This window comes from Xenopus laevis, chromosome 6L (assembly GCF_017654675.1).
Source record: "Xenopus laevis strain J_2021 chromosome 6L, Xenopus_laevis_v10.1, whole genome shotgun sequence".
Lineage (NCBI taxonomy): Eukaryota > Metazoa > Chordata > Amphibia > Anura > Pipidae > Xenopus > Xenopus laevis.
Window position 1 is genome coordinate 3365601 of NC_054381.1, and position 20006 is coordinate 3385606.

The 20006-nt window shown below is 44.0% G+C and overlaps 1 protein-coding gene, 1 long non-coding RNA gene and 1 pseudogene across 2 annotated transcripts in view; 2 read left to right on the plus strand and 1 right to left on the minus strand.

The window, feature by feature from the left end:
* The window catches only part of LOC121394778 (zinc finger protein 850-like), a 209650-nt gene that overhangs the window by 138637 nt on the left and 51007 nt on the right, over positions 1-20006 (plus strand). The window lies entirely within an intron of this gene.
* Positions 1-20006, minus strand: part of LOC121393136 — a 102251-nt pseudogene that overhangs the window by 70832 nt on the left and 11413 nt on the right.
* LOC121394836 lies at positions 6454-12055 on the plus strand. The gene is made up of 3 exons (XR_005962022.1): positions 6454-6828; positions 7182-7286; positions 11855-12055. It is a non-coding gene; the product is annotated as an uncharacterized LOC121394836 (long non-coding RNA).

The window sequence follows — 20006 nt, forward strand, 5'->3', positions numbered from 1 at the left end:
AATAAAGATAAATATATAGGAAGGTCAGTGATCCCAATGTTATTAATAGGGAATAAAGATAAATATATAGGAAGGTCAGTGATCCCAATGTTATTAATAGGGAATAAAGATAAATATATAGAAGGCAGTGATCCAATGTTATTAATAGGGAATAAAGATAAATATATAGGAAGGTCAGTGATCCCAATGTTATTAATAGGGAATAAAGATAAATATATAGGAAGGCCAGTGATCCCAATGTTATTAATAGGGAATAAAGATAAATATATAGGAAGGTCAGTGAGCCCAATGTTATTAATAGGGAATAAAGATAAATATATAGGAAGGTCAGTGATCCCAATGTTATTAATAGGGAATAAAGATAAATATATAGGAAGGTCAGTGATCCCAATGTTATTAATAGGGAATAAAGATAAAGGAAGGTCAGTGATCCAATGTTATTAATAGGAATAAAGATAAATATTTAGGAAGGTCAGTGATCCCAATGTTATTAATAGGGAATAAGATAAATATATAGGAAGGTCAGTGATCCCAATGTTATTAATAGGGAATAAAGATAAATATTATATCAGTGAGGTTATTAATAGGAATAAAGATAAATATATAGGAAGGTCAGTGATATGATCCCTTCGGCCTCGTTTTTTTATATGGTCATGAAACTCCTCTGTAACTTATAATATCCTTATATTTTACAAGAGGGGGTACTTTATTCACTGTATTTATATCTCACACAACTTCAGAACAAAGCACTGTACAGCAGAAAAATTACAATGGGGGTCCCTGCCCCATCGAGCTTACAGTCTAACAGGGAGAGTAAAGCTGGCCACAGACACAAAGATCCGATCGTTGGAATCATTGTACGATCGGACTTTCCCATCTCCCTACCTGCCACTAACCATTCAGATCAAAGTCTTACCATTCAGACCAAATAAGGTAGTTAAAGAACAGATCAGCCGATGTTCTGCCCCTGACAGAAATCGTACGATAGACAAAGCTGGTGACAGTCTCCCACTGAAAATCATACGATCGGCAATACACGCAGAGATATTATCGGCAGCCGACAGAAATTTTCTAACCTGTCCCATCGACCAAACGACCGATCTCCGCCGGACGAAAAATGTCAGGACTCTCCACACACGTTCCGAAAATCGTACGAATCCTCGTTTCGTACGATGAGATCTTTGCGTCTATGGCCAGCTTTAGTGAAACAATAGTGTGCTGTAGGCTACAGTGCGAGGTGTTCTGCAAGCACTCCAAGAGGTAGTCTTTGAGTTTAATCCTGAAGAGACTATGCTCTGCCTCTTTCCTGGGGCTTCATCATCTTTTGGAATGGTGGGTAAAGAATTGGGCCTGGGCAGGTTGCAAGCTTAGTAGGCAAAGCTAACGACAGACTAGCCCTGTAATAGTCACTCTAAGGGAGTCATTTACTTAAACTCAAATTTTTCCTCATAATTCCAGTAAAACAAACTCAACCAAATGCCCTTCCACGACTTTACCTTATTTATTAATAAAATAACATAAAACATGTGGTTCAGGAAAAGTCTTGAGAAAAAACTCAAATTGTATGCATTTTTCTGGTTTGACTCCCGAATCTCAGGATTTTTTCAAGTTATCGCCTGAAAACCCCAAATTTTTCTGCATTTTTAGTAGCTTCGGGTTTAGTAAATCTTAAAAAAATTGAGTTTTTAAAAAAAAAAAAAAAAATTCAAGTTTTGCCCTTTAAAAGCTGCCCAGAAAAATTTGAGCTCTAATAAATAACCCGCTTAGTGTGAAAGACGGGTTAGTAGTAGTTAGTGGAGCAGCCAGAGGCCCCAGCAAGGAGGCTAATACACAATTCCACCTATATAGGGAATCAAGTGAAGAACATAGAGAGTAAGTTCAATAAAGAATTTTATTTGGTTTGACAGAATCCTTGGATCTCCAATTATTTGCAGCATCTGTCGGTTTATAGGTTAATTATTTTCAGCATCTGACAGTTAATAGGTTAATTATTTGCAGCCTATGTCAGTTTATAGGTTAATTATTTGCAGCATCTGACAGTTTATTGGTTAATTATTTGCAGCATTTGTTGGTTTATAGGTCCACTTTACTGGGAGTTGCCGGGAGTTTCAAAAGGAAACATTGCACTTCAAAATCACGCCTACGTTTGGGCTACACATATACATAAACTAATGTTAAAATGAGCATTTTGAGTCACTTTGGTGCTATCTATATATGTATCACAGAGATGACTCTGGTGCCTATATATTTTTTTTTTCTTTAGAAAAATAGAAAATTTATGAAAATAAAAAACTGCCACAGCCAGAGAGTATCTGATCCCATGTCGGAGCTGGGATTGTGAGGGGTTTAGCCGTGAAAGTCACTTGTAGCGGAAGTGATGTCACATGTAAAACAGTAGTGATGTCACACTTGAGTTACCACTTGTTCGGTTTTGATCTGAACAGTTCGGTTTTTCTAAGGCCTGTTCGGGTCTCAACTTTCTGTGTGGTTTCCAGCCTTGTGAAACCCCAACATTAATCTGGCAGAATAAAAAAAAATTAAAGATACTCACCTTGACGTGGCTTATGAAGTGCGGTTCATTTCTTGTTGTTAAAGAAACAGAAATAAGGAAATCAATAAAAAATAAGAAATAGTTTTCCTAAATGAGCATTGCTGTATTTCAGAGCTTTCTGGATAACTGATTTGTGTATAACAGATCCCATACCTGTAGTTAAAGGATTGCTCTTACTCATGGTGCAGAAGAGACAGAGGTCGGGTTTTCAGCCGAGTGGGTTTCAACTGGACGTCTCAGGGCTGTAAGTTCAAAACTTTGTGTCCCATTTAAAACATTGCGAAAACTTGACAGAAACCCATCCATTTGCATATTAGTGATGTAATAAACCTGACCCAGCATCATAACTCCATGACATCATTGTGCCTGCCTCTGATGTCATCATGCCCACCCCAACATCACAGCTCCTCCCCCAATGCTATCTGACCCGCCCCCATTGTTGTGGTTTAGCCAAAAGGTGCAACGCTCTGTCACACACAGCTCAATACGTCACTTGTGTAAGCTACGGGGAGCGAGGTCCAGGGCCTAAATAATACCAGACCTAAATACAGCCCTGGCCCCAGGGTGGGTGAGTAATGGCAGCGCTTGGGACACCTCAGAGAGGTAAATAAAATGGCCACAATTCATAAGGATTTTCTCCAACAAAGTGTATGTGTTACTGTTATACAAATAGATTCTCTGTCATTATCCATCTTCCCCCCCACACAAGAAACAAGGATTTTATGAAAACACAAAACTGCAGTTACTCGTCTCACTCAGACTCATTCACCTCACACAACTCATACAGACTCTGCTACACTCTCTATTGCTGCAGTCACATGCCTCTGACATCACATCTTCCCGCCCACATCTTGGTCACATGGTGTAACCTCCCAACTTCTTCATACACAATAGTGTGAGTTACCTCAGCTGTGCCCTCCCCCATACTGTTACTGAGCAGCCTCTTACCTCTCCCATTAACTAACAGCAACCGAATTCTCATCCCCTGCCAATAATGTCCGACTCCTGCCTCAACCTCCATCATCCTCTGTGTCTGCAGCTTCTCTGCCTCTCTCCTCCTCACATCTCCTGCCTGGCCTGCTAGGTAAGTCATTCCCTCCTCCTCCTCCTCCTCCTCCTGTACTGTCTGTGGGACTGGGGCTTAATCCTGCTGCAGGGACTGATAGAGAGGGGAGACTGGGGGTTAATCCTGCTGCAGGGACTGATAGAGAGGGGAGACTGGGGGTTAATCCTGCTGCAGGGACTGATAGAGAGGGGAGACTGGGGGTTAATCCTGCTGCAGGGACTGATAGAGAGGGGAGACTGGGGGTTAATCCTGCTGCAGGGACTGATAGAGAGGGGAGACTGTGGGACTGGGGGATAAACTGGTCCCAGTACAACATGTATTTATTGTAGTGATATGAGAGGGGGGATCCCCACAGGCAGCTTTATATGGTGGGTTTGTGTTCCTTGCTGTCAGGTTCTCCAGAGATGGAAACAAGGAGGTTAGAGGGGAAATGGGAGAATGAAGAGCCGGACACTGAGGATCCTCTGGACACAATAAAGAGGGAAATGGATCCGGTTCCTGGGGCCGGTGAGTAACGTTTGTGTAGGACACATGTGGTTACACAGAGCTCAGCTTTGCTGGAGGGACAGGAGGGGTTAAACCCCAGCAGGAGGTTCTGCCCTACAGACATAATTCCCAGTAGAATTCCTTACTCCCAGCTTTACATGACACTGCCCATTACTTACTGGCAGGTTCCCCAGAGGCACAAGCAGAAATGTTACAGATAAAGAACAGAGAAAGAAGAACTGGACTGTGGCAGATGATCAGAAACCCAAAGGAAAGCTCAGCAGTTCCACTTACTGATGGGGGTAAGTAGTCAGACGACAGCTGACTTGTACAAGATGATCTGCTCATTAATTAACACACAGATTTGTTCAGGCAGTTGCATTAAAGTGTAAGCCCTATGGTGGGCACCTTGGGGTAGTTTGGACAAACCATCCCTACGTTCTCACCAGATTACAGATCAAGAATTAGAACTTCAAACATCTGGGGCCTAGAATGTGTAAAGGACCCAATGGGGCTCTGAGCTTTGAAATCGAGTGAGTAAATTGTCTGATTGGTTGTCTGTGGCTCTGCCCACTTTTTCTTACCTTGAATCTGTGGTCTCCAGTGACAAAATTGTAGAAATTTGGGGACCCTGACGTTAAACGTGTGAGAATGGCAGCAGTTAAAATACATTAAACAAAAATGTGGCATGTGGCTAGGCCAGTACTGGTACTCTGCACATTTTATATTCTTCAATCAAGCAGTTAATACCCCACTTAAATCATGAAAGTAATGTGATTGAGGCTGTTGGCAACTCCACCTTCTTTTACTAACCATGACCTGTAGTGACCAACTGTGAGTTTGGGGATCCTGGAATAAATACTGTGAAAATTCCCCCATTGAAAGTTAAGGGGTGAAATCTGATTGGCTGTTTGTAGATCTGGCCACTTTTGGGCATCCAACAAATATCTTTTCATTCTGGTTGACCCCATGACTAGGGAAATATCAGGTCGGCCTGATACCCACGGGTCGGGCAGGTTTGGGCCAACCACACCGCTCCTCTTGTGGGTCTCAGGCTCTTCTGCTTGCTCTCCCCGCCCGTGACCTTAGACTTAGTCGGTTTTTCGGATTCCGCCCCTTTTGTGATGTCATCGGCGGGCGGATCAGTGTAGTTCTATAAAAGGAGGGGGGAAGGCAGGTCTGGGTCAGGTGCGGGTTGAGGTTTTCGTAACCTACATATCACTACACATGACTGTGAATTAAGTTTGCTTAGTGTAGCCTCAAAGCTCTAACTCTTGCAGCCGTTTAAATTTCCCCATTAAAGTCAATGGGTAAAACTTGATTGGCTGTTGTTGGCTCCTCCCACTATGGGTCAGTCAACAAATGTCACTATTTCATATGAGATGGCCTCATGGTTGTGTGATTCAAATTTGTTGAGTTAAGCTTCAAAGCTGTAACTGTGGCATCAGTTTGGAAATCTTCCCGGTCAAAGTCAATGGAAAAATTGGGGTGTTTGGAGCACCGCCCCAAAAAGACAGAGGGCGGGATAGCTAAGAAAAGCACAAGAAACCTGCTCCTCTATAGGACAAAGAAGTGTGGAGAGTTTGGGTGTTGTACCCCTAAAGCTGAAGCAAATTGGAGGCGCTAAGAATAAGAAGAGGTGGAAGAATAAGCTGAATATAACCCAAAAAAATATACCTATGAAAGTACCAGGGGGTAGAGTCCTGCAGCGGGTCGGGTACCCGCGGGTTACCCGCAAAAACCTGCGGTATCCTGCAGGTTTTAGGTAGGAGTTCCGGGTGCGGGTATAGACACGGGTTAGCGGTTCTGCAGTTCAGGGGTCTTCTCAATAGTGATTTTTGCTCCTTTTTTCTGATCACGCCTACTTCAGACGATGTCACTTCCGGTTAACAATGACAGCACTTCCTGATTCTTGATGATCAGCGGGTCCGAGTTGCGGATACGGTACTTGCGGGTTGGGTATCAGGTCGAAGCGGGTAAGAATGTGGGTTGCGGGTCCGGGTTGTGGATTGCACGAACGCGTCGATCCGCGCAGGACTCTACCAGGGGGTATGAAACGCGTAAGGCGGAATATCAGTTGGTCTGTGCGCCTATTTTTTTTAACTCAATGTTAAATAAAAACTACCTTTTTTACTTAAATACAGAGTTTTTCTGATATCTTTTTGTGTTTGATACATGTGCCCTTAGAACTGGGCGCTATATCCCAGCAACAATGGGCCCTTTGACAAGAACTCTATATTGCAACATATAATTGCTTTTTTTTTTTTTTTTTTGAAGAATAAGCTGAAGTCAAAGAACAATATGATGGGTTTTTTTCAAATCAATATAATAATAATAATAATAATAATAATAGTAATAATAATAAACATAGATATTGTTGCAGGTGCTATTAACTCCTAACTATGCCATTGTTACAATCTGCCCTGACCAATAGTCACTGGCTGGGGTATCAGCAGAGGTGGAGGAGTTGTGTGCCCAGATAATGGTTCTGTGGGATTTCTCTATCCATAGGGGCGGCACATTTGGGAAAGACGAACCAATAATATCATAGGACATTCATTTTCGTATGATATTCAGTGCGTGTGTATGGTGGGATATGAGCCGACCATTAATGGCAGAAGACTTGGATATTGATCGGCTTGTCGATCAGCCCAGGCGGAAAATTTTAGATCCTTTGAAGGCACCTGAGCATCGGCCATTGTTAGTGCTGAATCATCAGATACAGGTAGAATCCTATTGTTTCTATTGTATATCTGACCATTCAGCTCTACACGTGTGTATTGGAATGAACCATCTTTCCTGGATACTAGGGATGCACCGAATCCACTATTTTCCATATGCAAATTAGGGACGGGAAGGGGAAAACATTTTTTACTTCCTTGTTTTGTGACAAAAAGTCACGCAATTTCCCTCCCGTCTAATTTTCATATGCAAATTAGGATTTGGTTCAGGCCAGGTAGAAAGATTCGGCTGAATCCCGAACCGAATCCTGGATTAGGTGCGTCCAATTACAGTAAAAAGTACAAAAGTGTAAGGCCCGTTTACTCAGGATTACTTTGTATTTTGCCTTTCTGACAGATTTCCCACTAAAGGAGCCAGAAGTATCACAAACAAAAGAAGAGCTGGACTCTGAAGATCAACTGATTCCAATGGGAAAGTCAACTGTTTCACTTACTGACAGGGGTAAGTATTTTGGGATTCTGTCTGTTTAACTAGGCTGGAGTTTAGGGGTCTCACTGCTTGTGTCTGTGGGTCAGTAACACTGGAGTGTAGGGGTCTCACTGCTTGTGTCTGTGGCTCAGTAACACTGGAGTTTAGGGGTCTCACTGCTTGTGTCTGTGGTCAGTAACACTGGAGTTTAGGGGTCTCACTTTCTGTGTCTGTGGCTCAGTAACTTTAGGGGTCTCACTGCTTGTGTCTGTGGGCTCACTGCTTGTGTCTGTGGCTCAGTAACGCTGGAGTTTAGGGGTCTCACTGCTTGTGTCTGTGGCTCAGTAACACTGGAGTTTAGGGGTCTCACTGCTTGTGTCTGTGGGTCAGTAACACTGGAGTTTAGGGGTCTCACTGCTTGTGTCTGTGGGTCAGTAACACTGGAGTTTAGGGGTCTCACTGCTTGTGTCTGTGGGTCAGTAACACTGGAGTTTAGGGGTCTCACTGCTTGTGTCTGTGGCTCAGTAACACTGGAGTTTAGGGGTCTCACTGCTTGTGTCTGTGGGTCAGTAACACTGGAGTTTAGGGTCTCACTGCTTGTGTCTGTGGCTCAGTAACACTGGAGTTTAGGGGTTTCACTGCTTGTGTCTGTGGGTCAGTAACACTGGAGTTTAGGGGTCTCACTGCTTGTGTCTGTGGGTCAGTAACACTGGAGTTTAGGGGTCTCACTGCTTGTGTCTGTGCACTGGGCTGGAATTTAGGGGTCTCACTGCTGTGGCTCAGTAACACTGGAGTTTAGGGGTCTCACTGCTTGTGTCTGTGGCTCAGTAACACTGGAGTTTAGGGGTCTCACTGCTTGTGTCTGTGGCTCAGTAACACTGGAGTTTAGGGGTCTCACTGCTTGTGTCTGTGGGTCAGTAACACTGGAGTTTAGGGGTTTCACTGCTTGTGTCTGTGGCTCAGTAACACTGGGCTGGAATTTAGGGGTTTCACTGCTTGTGTCTGTGGGTCAGTAACACTGGAGTTTAGGGGTCTCACTGCTTGTGTCTGTGGCTCAGTAACACTGGAGTTTAGGGGTCTCACTGCTTGTGTCTGTGGCTCAGTAACACTGGAGTTTAGGGGTCTCACTGCTTGTGTCTGTGGCTCAGTAACACTGGAGTTTAGGGGTCTCACTGCTTGTGTCTGTGGGTCAGTAACACTGGAGTTTAGGGTCTCACTGCTTGTGTCTGTGGGTCAGTAACACTGGAGTTTAGGGGTCTCACTGCTTGTGTCTGTGGGTCAGTAACACTGGAGTTTAGGGGTTTCACTGCTTGTGTCTGTGGCTCAGTAACACTGGGCTGGAATTTAGGGGTTTCACTGCTTGTGTCTGTGGGTCAGTAACACTGGAGTTTAGGGGTCTCACTGCTTGTGTCTGTGGCTCAGTAACACTGGGCTGGAATTTAGGGGTTTCACTGCTTGTGTCTGTGGGTCAGTAACACTGGAGTTTAGGGGTCTCACTGCTTGTGTCTGTGGCTCAGTAACACTGGAGTTTAGGGGTCTCACTGCTTGTGTCTGTGGCTCGTCGTAACACTGGAGTTTAGGGGTCTCACTGCTTTGTCTGTGGCTCAGTAACACTGGAGTTTAGGGGTCTCACTGCTTGTGTCTGTGGGTCAGTAACACTGGAGTTTAGGGGTCTCACTGCTTGTGTCTGTGGGTCAGTAACACTGGAGTTTAGGGGTCTCACTGCTTGTGTCTGTGGGTCAGTAACACTGGAGTTTAGGGGTCTCACTGCTTGTGTCTGTGGCTCAGTAACACTGGCTGGAATTTAGGGGTCTCACTGCTTGTGTCTGTGGCTCAGTAACACTGGAGTTTAGGGGTCTCACTGCTTGTGTCTGTGGGTCAGTAACACTGGAGTTTTAGGGGTCTCACTGCTTGTGTCTGTGGCTCAGTAACACTGGAGTTTAGGGGTCTCACTGCTTGTGTCTGTGGGTCAGTAACACTGGAGTTTAGGGGTTTCACTGCTTGTGTCTGTGGCTCAGTAACACTGGGCTGGAATTTAGGGGTTTCACTGCTTGTGTCTGTGGGTCAGTAACACTGGAGTTTAGGGGTCTCACTGCTTGTGTCTGTGGCTCAGTAACACTGGAGTTTAGGGGTCTCACTGCTTGTGTCTGTGGCTCAGTAACACTGGAGTTTAGGGGTCTCACTGCTTGTGTCTGTGGGTCAGTAACACTGGAGTTTAGGGGTTTCACTGCTTGTGTCTGTGGCTCAGTAACACTGGGCTGGAATTTAGGGGTTTCACTGCTTGTGTCTGTGGTCAGTAACACTGGAGTTTAGGGGTCTCACTGCTTGTGTCTGTGGCTCAGTAACACTGGGCTGGAATTTAGGGGTTTCACTGCTTGTGTCTGTGGGTCAGTAACACTGGAGTTTAGGGGGTCTCACTGCTTGTGTCTGTGGCTCAGTAACACTGGAGTTTAGGGGTCTCACTGCTTGTGTCTGTGGCTCAGTAACACTGGAGTTTAGGGGTCTCACTGCTTGTGTCTGTGGGTCAGTAACACTGGAGTTTAGGGGTCTCACTTTCTGTGTCTGTGGCTCAGTAACACTGGAGTTTAGGGGTCTCACTGCTTGTGTCTGTGGGTCAGTAACACTGGAGTTTAGGGTCTCACTGCTTGTCTGTGGCTCAGTAACACTGGAGTTTAGGGGTCTCACTGCTTGTGTCTGTGGCTCAGTAACACTGGAGTTTAGGGGTCTCACTGCTTGTGTCTGTGGGTCAGTAACACTGGAGTTTAGGGGTCTCACTGCTTGTGTCTGTGGGTCAGTAACACTGGAGTTTAGGGGTTTCATGCTTGTGTCTGTGGGTCAGTAACACTGGAGTTTAGGGGTCTCACTGCTTGTGTCTGTGGGTCAGTAACACTGGAGTTTTAGGGGTCTCACTGCTTGTGTCTGTGGCTCAGTAACACTGGGCTGGAATTTAGGGGTCTCACTGCTTGTGTCTGTGGCTCAGTAACACTGGAGTTTAGGGGTCTCACTGCTTGTGTCTGTGGCTCAGTAACACTGGAGTTTAGGGGTCTCACTGCTTGTGTCTGTGGGTCAGTAACACTGGAGTTTTAGGGGTTTCACTGCTTGTGTCTGTGGCTCAGTAACACTGGGCTGGAATTTAGGGGTTTCACTGCTTGTGTCTGTGGCTCAGTAACACTGGAGTTTAGGGGTCTCACTGCTTGTGTCTGTGGCTCAGTAACACTGGAGTTTAGGGGTCTCACTGCTTGTGTCTGTGGCTCAGTAACACTGGAGTTTAGGGGTCTCACTGCTTGTGTCTGTGGCTCAGTAACACTGGAGTTTAGGGGTCTCACTGCTTGTGTCTGTGGGTCAGTAACACTGGAGTTTTAGGGGTTTCACTGCTTGTGTCTGTGGCTCAGTAACACTGGGCTGGAATTTAGGGGTTCACTGCTTGTGTCTGTGGGTCAGTAACACTGGAGTTTAGGGGTCTCACTGCTTGTGTCTGTGGCTCAGTAACACTGGGCTGGAATTTAGGGGTTTCATTGCTTGTGTCTGTGGGTCAGTAACACTGGAGTTTAGGGGTCTCACTGCTTGTGTCTGTGGCTCAGTAACACTGAGTTTAGGGTCTCACTGCTTGGTGTCTGTGGGTCAGTACACTGGAGTTTAGGGGTTTCACTGCTTGTGTCTGTGGCTCAGTAACACTGGGCTGGAATTTAGGGGTTTCACTGCTTGTGTCTTGTGGGTCAGTAAACTGGAGTTTTAGGGGTCTCACTGCTTGTGTCTGTGGGTCAGTAACACTGGAGTTTAGGGGTCTCACTGCTTGTGTCTGTGGGTCAGTAACACTGGAGTTTAGGGGTCTCACTGCTTGTGTCTGTGGGTCAGTAACACTGGAGTTTAGGGGGTCTCACTGCTTGTGTCTGTGGGTCAGTAACACTGGAGTTTAGGGGTCTCACTGCTTGTGTCTGTGGGTCAGTAACACTGGAGTTAGGGGTCTCACTGCTTGTGTCTGTGGCTCAGTAACACTGGAGTTTAGGGGTCTCACTGCTTGTGTCTGTGGGTCAGTAACACTGGAGTTTAGGGGTCTCACTGCTTGTGTAGGAGTTTAGGAAGTACACGAGTTTAGGGGTCACTGCTTGTGTCTGTGGGTCAGTAACACTGGAGTTTAGGGGTCTCACTGCTTGTGTCTGTGGCTCAGTAACGCTGGAGTTTATCACGCTTGTGTCTGTGGCTCAGTAACGCTGGAGTTTAGGGGTCTCACTGCTTGTGTCTGTGGCTCAGTAACACTGGAGTTTAGGGGTCTCACTGCTTGTGTCTGTGGGTCAGTAACACTGGAGTTTAGGGGTCTCACTGCTGTGTCTGTGGGTCAGTAACACTGGAGTTTAGGGGTCTCACTGCTTGTGTCTGGGCTCAGTAACACTGGAGTTTAGGGTCTCACTGCTAGTAACACTGGAGTTTAGGGGTCTCACTGCTTGTGTCTGTGGGTCAGTAACACTGGGCTGGAGTTTAGGAATAGATATTGCCCTGTACTAAGCACAATTCAGCAGGAAAAGCCCCCTAAGTTAGTTCATAGCCTGTATAGATAGATCCCCTAAAACTATGAAGTAAAAACAAACCAATTTACCACACAGGGGAGGAAACCGTCACTGCTGAGGAAAAACTGGAGAACACAGAGCTGCAAGAAGATTTTCCTTGGATGAACCCTCTTCTAACACAACAAAACATTCAGCCAAGGGAAAAACCATTTAAGTGCACAGAATGTGGGAAAGGTTTCCTTCACAATCGCTCACTTCTGTCTCACCAAGCAACAATTCATAAAGGGCTCAAACCTTTCTCATGCACAGAATGTGGGAAATGTTTTACCAGAAAACACAGCCTTAAATACCATGAAGAGATTCACATACATGTAAAACGTTTCAAATGTAGAGACTGCGGGCAGTGCTTCTTACACTTAAGGGAACTTCAACCAACACCAGTGTAATCCATACTGAGGAGAAACCATTCACGTGCACGGAATGTGGGAAAAAGGTTCAATCTGAAATGTGCCCTTTTGTAGCCACCAAAGAATTCACACGGGGAAAAAAACCTTTGATTTTGTACAGAATGTGGGAAAGATTTCTCCTCCAACCTCTGCCTTGAGCTACACTTGAAGATCCACAGAGGGGAGAAACCATTTAGGGTGCACAGAATGTGGGAAGGAGTATGCCTACAGCAGCAGCCTTCGTCTGCACATGAAAATTACACACAGGGGAAAAAATATTTATCTGCACAGAATGTGGGAAAGGTTCTTGCAGAGGAGCTCCTTCTGCTACCACGCGAAAGTGCACAGCGGGGAGAAACCATTCACATGCACAGAATGTGGTAAGAGCTTCACCCAGAAAAAGCTGTAATCGCCACCAGTCAGTTCACACGGGGGAGAAAACCATTCACATGTTCAGAGTGTGGGAAACTGTTTTCCAAAAAGGGAGACCTTCTCACACAACCAGAGACGTCACACAGGAGTGAAACCATTCAAGTGCACACACTGCGGGGAAAGCTTCTTTGCAAGTAGCAATTTTCGCGCCCATGAGAAAATTCACACAGGGGAAGAAACCATTCACATGTACAGATGCGGGTAAAGGCTTCCCTCTTCGAGTTATCTTCGAGTTTCACCAGAGAACCCCACACAGGGGAGAGACCTTTCTCATGTGATATATGTGGGGAAAAGTTACGCCCAATGTGGGTGCCCTTAATGTACACAAGAGATCTCACTGTAGGTAGAAGATATGACTTGCTATTGTGCTTCTGTTTTTAATATGGAGATTAAAGTGACTGTGGGTACCTCAGTCATGTTTCATGGGCACTGAAAGACAAGAGAGTGTGCCGAGTCTCCTGCTACGTCTTACAGTTCGACTGTAAAAATAACTGGGGATTTGCGAGGGGACGCCTTTACCTCCTCTCCTGCACATGGCTTCTTCTTTAGATGCGTGCCACTTCCGGGTTTGACGTCATAACGCTAGGAGCAAAATTCAAATATTTAAAGGCTCCACATCCTACTTCCCATTGCCCTATGTAGGTCTATTGTACATAGTTCCTGGGTGCGTTTCTAGTCTGGTTTCTCTGTTCTTTGACCCTTGCCTTGACCATCGCTGCCTGAATCAACCTTTGTCTGTTATTCACTATTCTTCTGGATCCTGACTGTACTGCACTGACGGTTTTGACCCGGCCTGTTCTACGACTATGCTTAGCTCTAACTCCGTCCCTCCTGTCACATTTATGGTTCCCTTGTCTACCTAGAAACACTAGCCTTGGTTCTCTCACTTTAAGAACCTGGTGGCATACGAGTAGTGGAAGCAAAAGGCAGCTGTTATAGGTGGAAAATGTGAGCCATAACCGGAAACCTTGGGATCTGTTCTGGATTTTGGGAGACCAAACATAACATCCACCATCATCTAGAGCCAGACGAGAGCATGGAGTGTCTTTTAGAAATTGACCTAAGTCATAGCCTTAGGATCAAACCCATTCCAATGAACCGATATGGAATATTTCCTCTCTACTATATTTTCTACCTTAACACTTAAAGGGGATACTGTAATGGGAAAAATGAATCAGTTAATAGTGCTGCTCCAGCAGAATTCTGCACTGAAATCCATTTCTCAAAAGAGCAAACAGATTTTTTTATATTCAATCTTAAATCTGACATGGGGCAGACATATTGTCAATTTCCCAGCTGCCCCTGGTCATGTGACTGTGCCTGCACTTTAGGGAGAGAAATGCTTTCTGGCAGGCTGCTGTTTTTCCTTCTCAATGTAACTGAATGTGTCTCAGTGGGACATGGTTTTTACTACTGAGTGTTCTTCTTAGATCTACCAGGCAGCTGTTATCTTGTGTAAAAGCTGGCCATAGATGTTGAGATTTTTTAAAAGATTCAGATCCTGATCGTGAGACCACGATCTTCTCAGAACGATCGTACGATCGTATGAATCTACCATCAACTAAAAGACCAATTTACCAGGAAAACAAGGGGAGCTGCCTTGCTTGGCCCTGCAAACATAGAGAGATTGCACTGGGAGCCGACAAAGATTTTTGACCTGGCCGATCATTTCCCGACAGATGTCGGCCGAAACATCGTAAGATGTACGATCGTTCGAAACCACTAACCGCACGATAATTTCGAAGGATTGGTCGGGCTTCCCTAAATCGGTCGTCGCAAGAAGAATCGTCGCGTCTATGGGGACCTTTAGGGAGCTGCTATTCTGGTTACCTTCGCCATTGTTCTTTTGTTTGGCTGCTGAGGAGGAAAGCCGGGGGTGATATCACTCCAACTTGCAGTACAGCAGTAAAGAGTGACTGAAGTTTATCAGAGCACAAGTCACATGACTTGGGGCAGCTGGGAAATTTACAAAATGTCTAGCCCCATGTCATGATTTCAAAATTGAATATAAAAAAATCTGTTTGCTCTTTTGATAAATGAATTCAGTGAAGAATTCTGCAGCGAGCAGCACTATTAACTGATTCATTTTGGAAAAAATGTTTTTTTCCGCATGACAGTATCCCTTAATGAACAACAAAGAGACAGGAAGAGGAGACTGATTTATTGGCAACAGATTTGAGCAAGGGATCGTGAAATGGTCACACCAAGAGGAAGTCTAGGTTGACTGAGATAGGGTTGATGACATCCTTGATCTTAAAAAGCCAATGAAGCGAGGGCCCAAATTGAGGGTTGACAGAGTTCTGATGTGCTTCGTTAGTAAACCAAATCGAATCCCTGTTCTGAAGGCCAGGATGGAGACACATATCAGCAGAAGCTTTTTGATGGTCAGAGATCTGGTCAAGGCTTTATAGAGACAATGAGTGATACGCAAACCACTGAGACATCAAACCTTGCCTGCAGAAGCATTATGACCAAATACCAGCTGATGCATAGACTGTGGTTTATAGTGTTCACTAGCCATCTAGACAGGTTCATTTAGTGGTGCCAGTCCTTTTTACTCCCACCAAATATGAATATAATCTGTAATGTTCTGCTCTCTTTGTGTCCTAATTCATATAAATGAGTGATTTGTTATGGGGGACTCATTATTTCTCTCTCTTAAGCTTACATATAACTAATCCTAGCCAAACTAAAGTGATGTTAGTGCTCATGGGCTGTAACTATTAAATAATACATTTAATCTAAATGTTATATAAGTTTTGGGAGAATTACTTTTCCATCACCCCCATATAGAACCAGACACAGCACATTTATTACACAGGGCACAACACATGGAAAAATTTGAAATACAAAAAACTTCAGTAGCAACCAGGCAGAGATTTGAAAATCAGATCAGAGGGATGAATAAGGTACATTGAGAAACAACTAGACAATAAGGATGAAGCCTCTTAGGGCATCAGTATTTGTTGCCGAGGTCAGTGAAACCCAAGAACCAGGAACATTTGAAACAGGCAAAGTTAGAGAGAGACAGAATATGAACGGAAATGACTGAAAAATAATAAAAACTGAGACAGTTAAAGGGATTTTTATGGTGTAATTTGTATGTCTAAATTACACTTTTTACACTGCAAATAATCCACTCTGTGGGGCAAATTCACTAAGAATCGAAGTTGCGCCAGGCGCAACTTCGCCGCTCTTCGCCAGGCGAATTTTCCGCCAGCGCTCCCGCAACATTCACTAAAATGCGAAGTTGCGCACAGGGTAGCGTAAGTTTGCGAAGTTGCGCTAGCATTCAATTCGCTATATAAAGGGAAGTTGCGGCTAGCGAAGGCTTAATTTGCATACGCGCGCGAAATTCAAATATCAATGGAGAACACGTATCTGCACTACAAATGCCTAGAAAACCTTCAAATCAGCAATAAAAATTTTATTTTGCCCTACACATGTGCCCACTGTCTAGGTTAGTTGCCATGAGTCAGGAAAAGTAGGGGGGAGGGAAGGGGAGCCCAAAAAAGGTAGCGTTCGCTACACTGCGCAAGTTGGTGAATTTGCGTAAGTTTTGTCGCTAGCGAAAATTCGCCTGGCGTAAGGTTGAGAAGTAACACTAGCGAAACTACGCCAGCGTCTGTTAGTGAATTTGCGCAAGTAGCGAAAATGCCGAATGCTAGCGAAAAAAACGCTAGCGTTCGGCGCTTCGCGCCTTAGTGAATTTGCCCGTTGTATTTTTTTTTTTTAGTTGTAATATTGGTGTGTAGGTGCATCTCAGGTCATTTTGCCTGGTCATGTGCTTTCAGAAAGAGCCAGAACTTTTAGGATGGAACTGCTTTCAGATAAGATATTGTTCTCCAACTCAGTGTAAACTAAAGGTGTTACAGTGGATTTTTACTAATGAGTGCTGTTCTTATGGTCCCATTGTTCTGTTGTTAAACTGCTGGGGGGGTGATATCCAATTTGCAGTACAGCAGCAAAGACTGACTGAAGTTTATCAGAGCACAAGTCATGTGACTGAGGGCACCTGGGAAACTGACAATATGCCTAGCCCCATGTCAGATTTCAAAATTAAAATATTAAAAAAATCTGTTTTCTCTTTTGAAAAGCTGATTTCAGTGCAGAATTCTGCTGGAGCAACATGTTTTTGAAAAAAAAACGTGTTTTCCAGTGACAAGATCTCTTTAAAAAGCCATACAGAAAGGCTCCAACCTGTGGTTTCCCTGAGACATATTCAAATGCTGAAAGCCTTGTAGAGACACACCAGTGTCAATAAAAATGATTTGGGGTCAATATACAGAACCAGTCAGCAGAGCAGGGATTTCAGGTTTATGTTAGGAGACTGGGAGGAATAATCAATGAGACCAGGGTTGAGTTGATGGGATGCTGGCACAAAAGGAGACAACCATTGCTGGCATAGTCCTAACTATGATTATTATGACACATCCAAAGGCTTATTTATGAAAAATTTAATTTGTGAGGTTTTTCAACTTAATAAACTCACATTTTTTTAAAAAAAAATAATGTTTGCTTATTTATTTAAAAAATCTCAATATCAAAAATGCGATAAATACAATTGTTGGGCAAAAAAAAAAAACCTCAAAAATTGTAAGATGGAAAAAAATTAGAAAAACTCATGAAAAAAAATAGCTTGAATTTTGCTTAGGAAGAACTCTCACTGAACTTCTACATGAACTTGCAAGTACCATTATAAAAGATTGTTTTTAACACTGGCACTTAAAGGGGTTGTTCACCTTTAAATTAACTGTTAGTATGATATAGAGAGTGATATTCTGAGACCAATTTGCAATTGGTTTTCATTTTTACTATTTGTGGGTTTTGACTTATTTAGCTTTTATTCAGCAGCTCTCCCAGTTTGCCGTTTCAAGCCATCTGGTTTCTAGAGACCAAATTCCCCTAGCAACCATACATTGATTTGAATAAGAGACTGGATATGAATAGGAGAGACCTGAATAGAAAGATGAGTAAATATTCCTCATATACGTCATTTATACATAGCGGACATCTTCCCTGCTACAACTGTATGGGGGGGATACACTCAAGAATTTGCACAGAGAATTTATTCCAGGAGAAAATTCACTAATTTCTATCTGCTGTGCAAATATTTTCACTGGGGGGGCTGCAAATGGTGCAACTTCTGGGAAAGAGTCAACTGTGTGAGCGTAAAATTGTCATTGTCCTGTAATATGAACTAATCTGAGTGGGGCGGCACTTGGTAACAATGGGTAACAGATAGTAATTATTGTCAATTTCCCAGCTGCCCCAAGTCATGTGACTTGTGCTCTGATAAACTTCAATCACTCTTTACTGCTGTACTGCAAGTTGGAGTGATATCACCCCCTCCCTTTTCCCCCCCAGCAGCCAAACAAAAAGAACAATGGGAAGGTAACCAGATAGCAGCTCCCTAACACAAGATAACAGCTGTCTGGTAGATCTAAGAACAACACTCAATAGTAAAATCCAGGTCCCACTGAGACACATTCAGTTACATTGAGTAGGAAAAACAGCAGCCTGCCAGAAACATTTCTCTCCTAAAGCGCAGGCACAAGTCACATGACTTGGAGCAGCTGGGAAACTGACAATATGTCTAGCCCCATGTCAGATTTCAAAATTGAATATAAAGAAATCTGTTTGCTCTTTTGAGAAATGGATTTCAGTGCACAATTCTGCTGGAGCAGCACTATTAACTGATGTGTTTTTGAAAAAATTTTTTTTCCCATGACAGTATCCCTTTAAAAATAAGTGAATGTAAAAATTGATGAGGGGGGCTATTCTAAGCACTTTACATTCATCATTTTTTTCTTTAGGTTCCAAGATACATGTACTGTTAATATGAATGAATTTTGTTACAACCAGCGCCACCTGCTGGTCAGTTTTCCCCACCAGTCTGACCAGCAAGTAGTCAAGGAAGTTTGTCAGGAGAAAGAAAGAGGCTGATGTTCTTCTGCTTAGGAATAAAATTAGAAAATTTCTCACATCTTTCCTAAGCAGAAGAACATCAGCCTCTTCTTTCTCCTTGACTAATTGGTGGTCAGACTGGTGGGAATCTGACCAGCAGGTGGCGCTGTTGTAACAGGATTTATTCATATTAACAGTACATGTATCATTCAATATCTTGGAACCTAAAAGAAATAAATAATGAATGAACATTACAAAAGTGCTTAGAATAGACCCCTCATCAAATTTACATTCAATTATTTTTAAAGGTTACTTATCCTTTAAATTTGGAAGCCGGCATTTGAAGGTGGCAGGCGGGGAGAGCAGGAGAAGAGCTCAACCTGCAACCGCCCGCCACCCGCAAAGAAGAGTGTGAGGTCGGGCCAACCCGCGGGTATCTGGCAGGCCCGCACATCATTAACCGCGTGATGCGACGCTGAAGATCTTTGTTTGCCCCTCTATGCACAATTCTCAGGTTGGATTTTGTTTTAATGGGAGTTCGACTACTGAGCCAACATTCAAATATTTGGCTTTAGCAAAAGATAAGGAGCCATCCAAGGTCAGGTGGGGTTTCCAGTTTTAAAGGTTAAGTAAATCTTTAAAATAAGTGAAGGTAAAATTGATGAGGAGACTATTCTAAGCACTTTTTGTAGTTTACATTCATTATTTATTATTTTTTAATTCCAAGATATTAAGGGATACATGTGCTGTTAATATGAATGAATTTTGTTATAGGCGGATGTCATTTTCCCACCAGTCTGACCAGCAAGTAGTCAAGGAAGTTGTCAGGAGAAAGAAAGAGGCTGCTCTGTATCCTTCAAGGGGAACTTTGTGAAAAAGAAAATTTACCATAAGCGTTATCATACTGAAATAAGACCGTTTCTATACAAAGTGTTTCTGAAATATTCTAAAAACCATCTCAGTATCTGCCTCTCATTCCTTATGCCAGGAGTTGGGGTGTCAGATATTCACTGACAGTCAGGGCCGGCCTTACGCCTATTGGACCAATAGGGCCCCGCACCTCTGGGGGCCCCCGCAACACAGATAATATTTCCCTCAGCACATGATGCTGCCTGGCCTGCCCCCAACTTTGAGAGTCCAGCCCATCCCCAAATCCATAGTCCAGCCCACCCCCAACTCTGATAAGCCAGCCTATCCTCCAACTCCATAGGTCTAGCCTGCCCCCAACTCTCATAGGCCCAGCTTTCCTCCAACCTTGATAGGCCCTGCCTGCCCCCAATCCAACCAAGCCTGCTCCCAAGCTGAATCGGCCCAGCCTGCCCCAAAACTAATTGGCCCAGTCCCTCTCCTATTTCCTCCTCTCGCTCTTACCCTGTGTGCCCTATTATGTGCCCCTATTTCATCCCTCTCACTCTCTTACCTTGTCTGTCCCTTTCCTTTCTATTTTGTGCCTGTATGCCTTA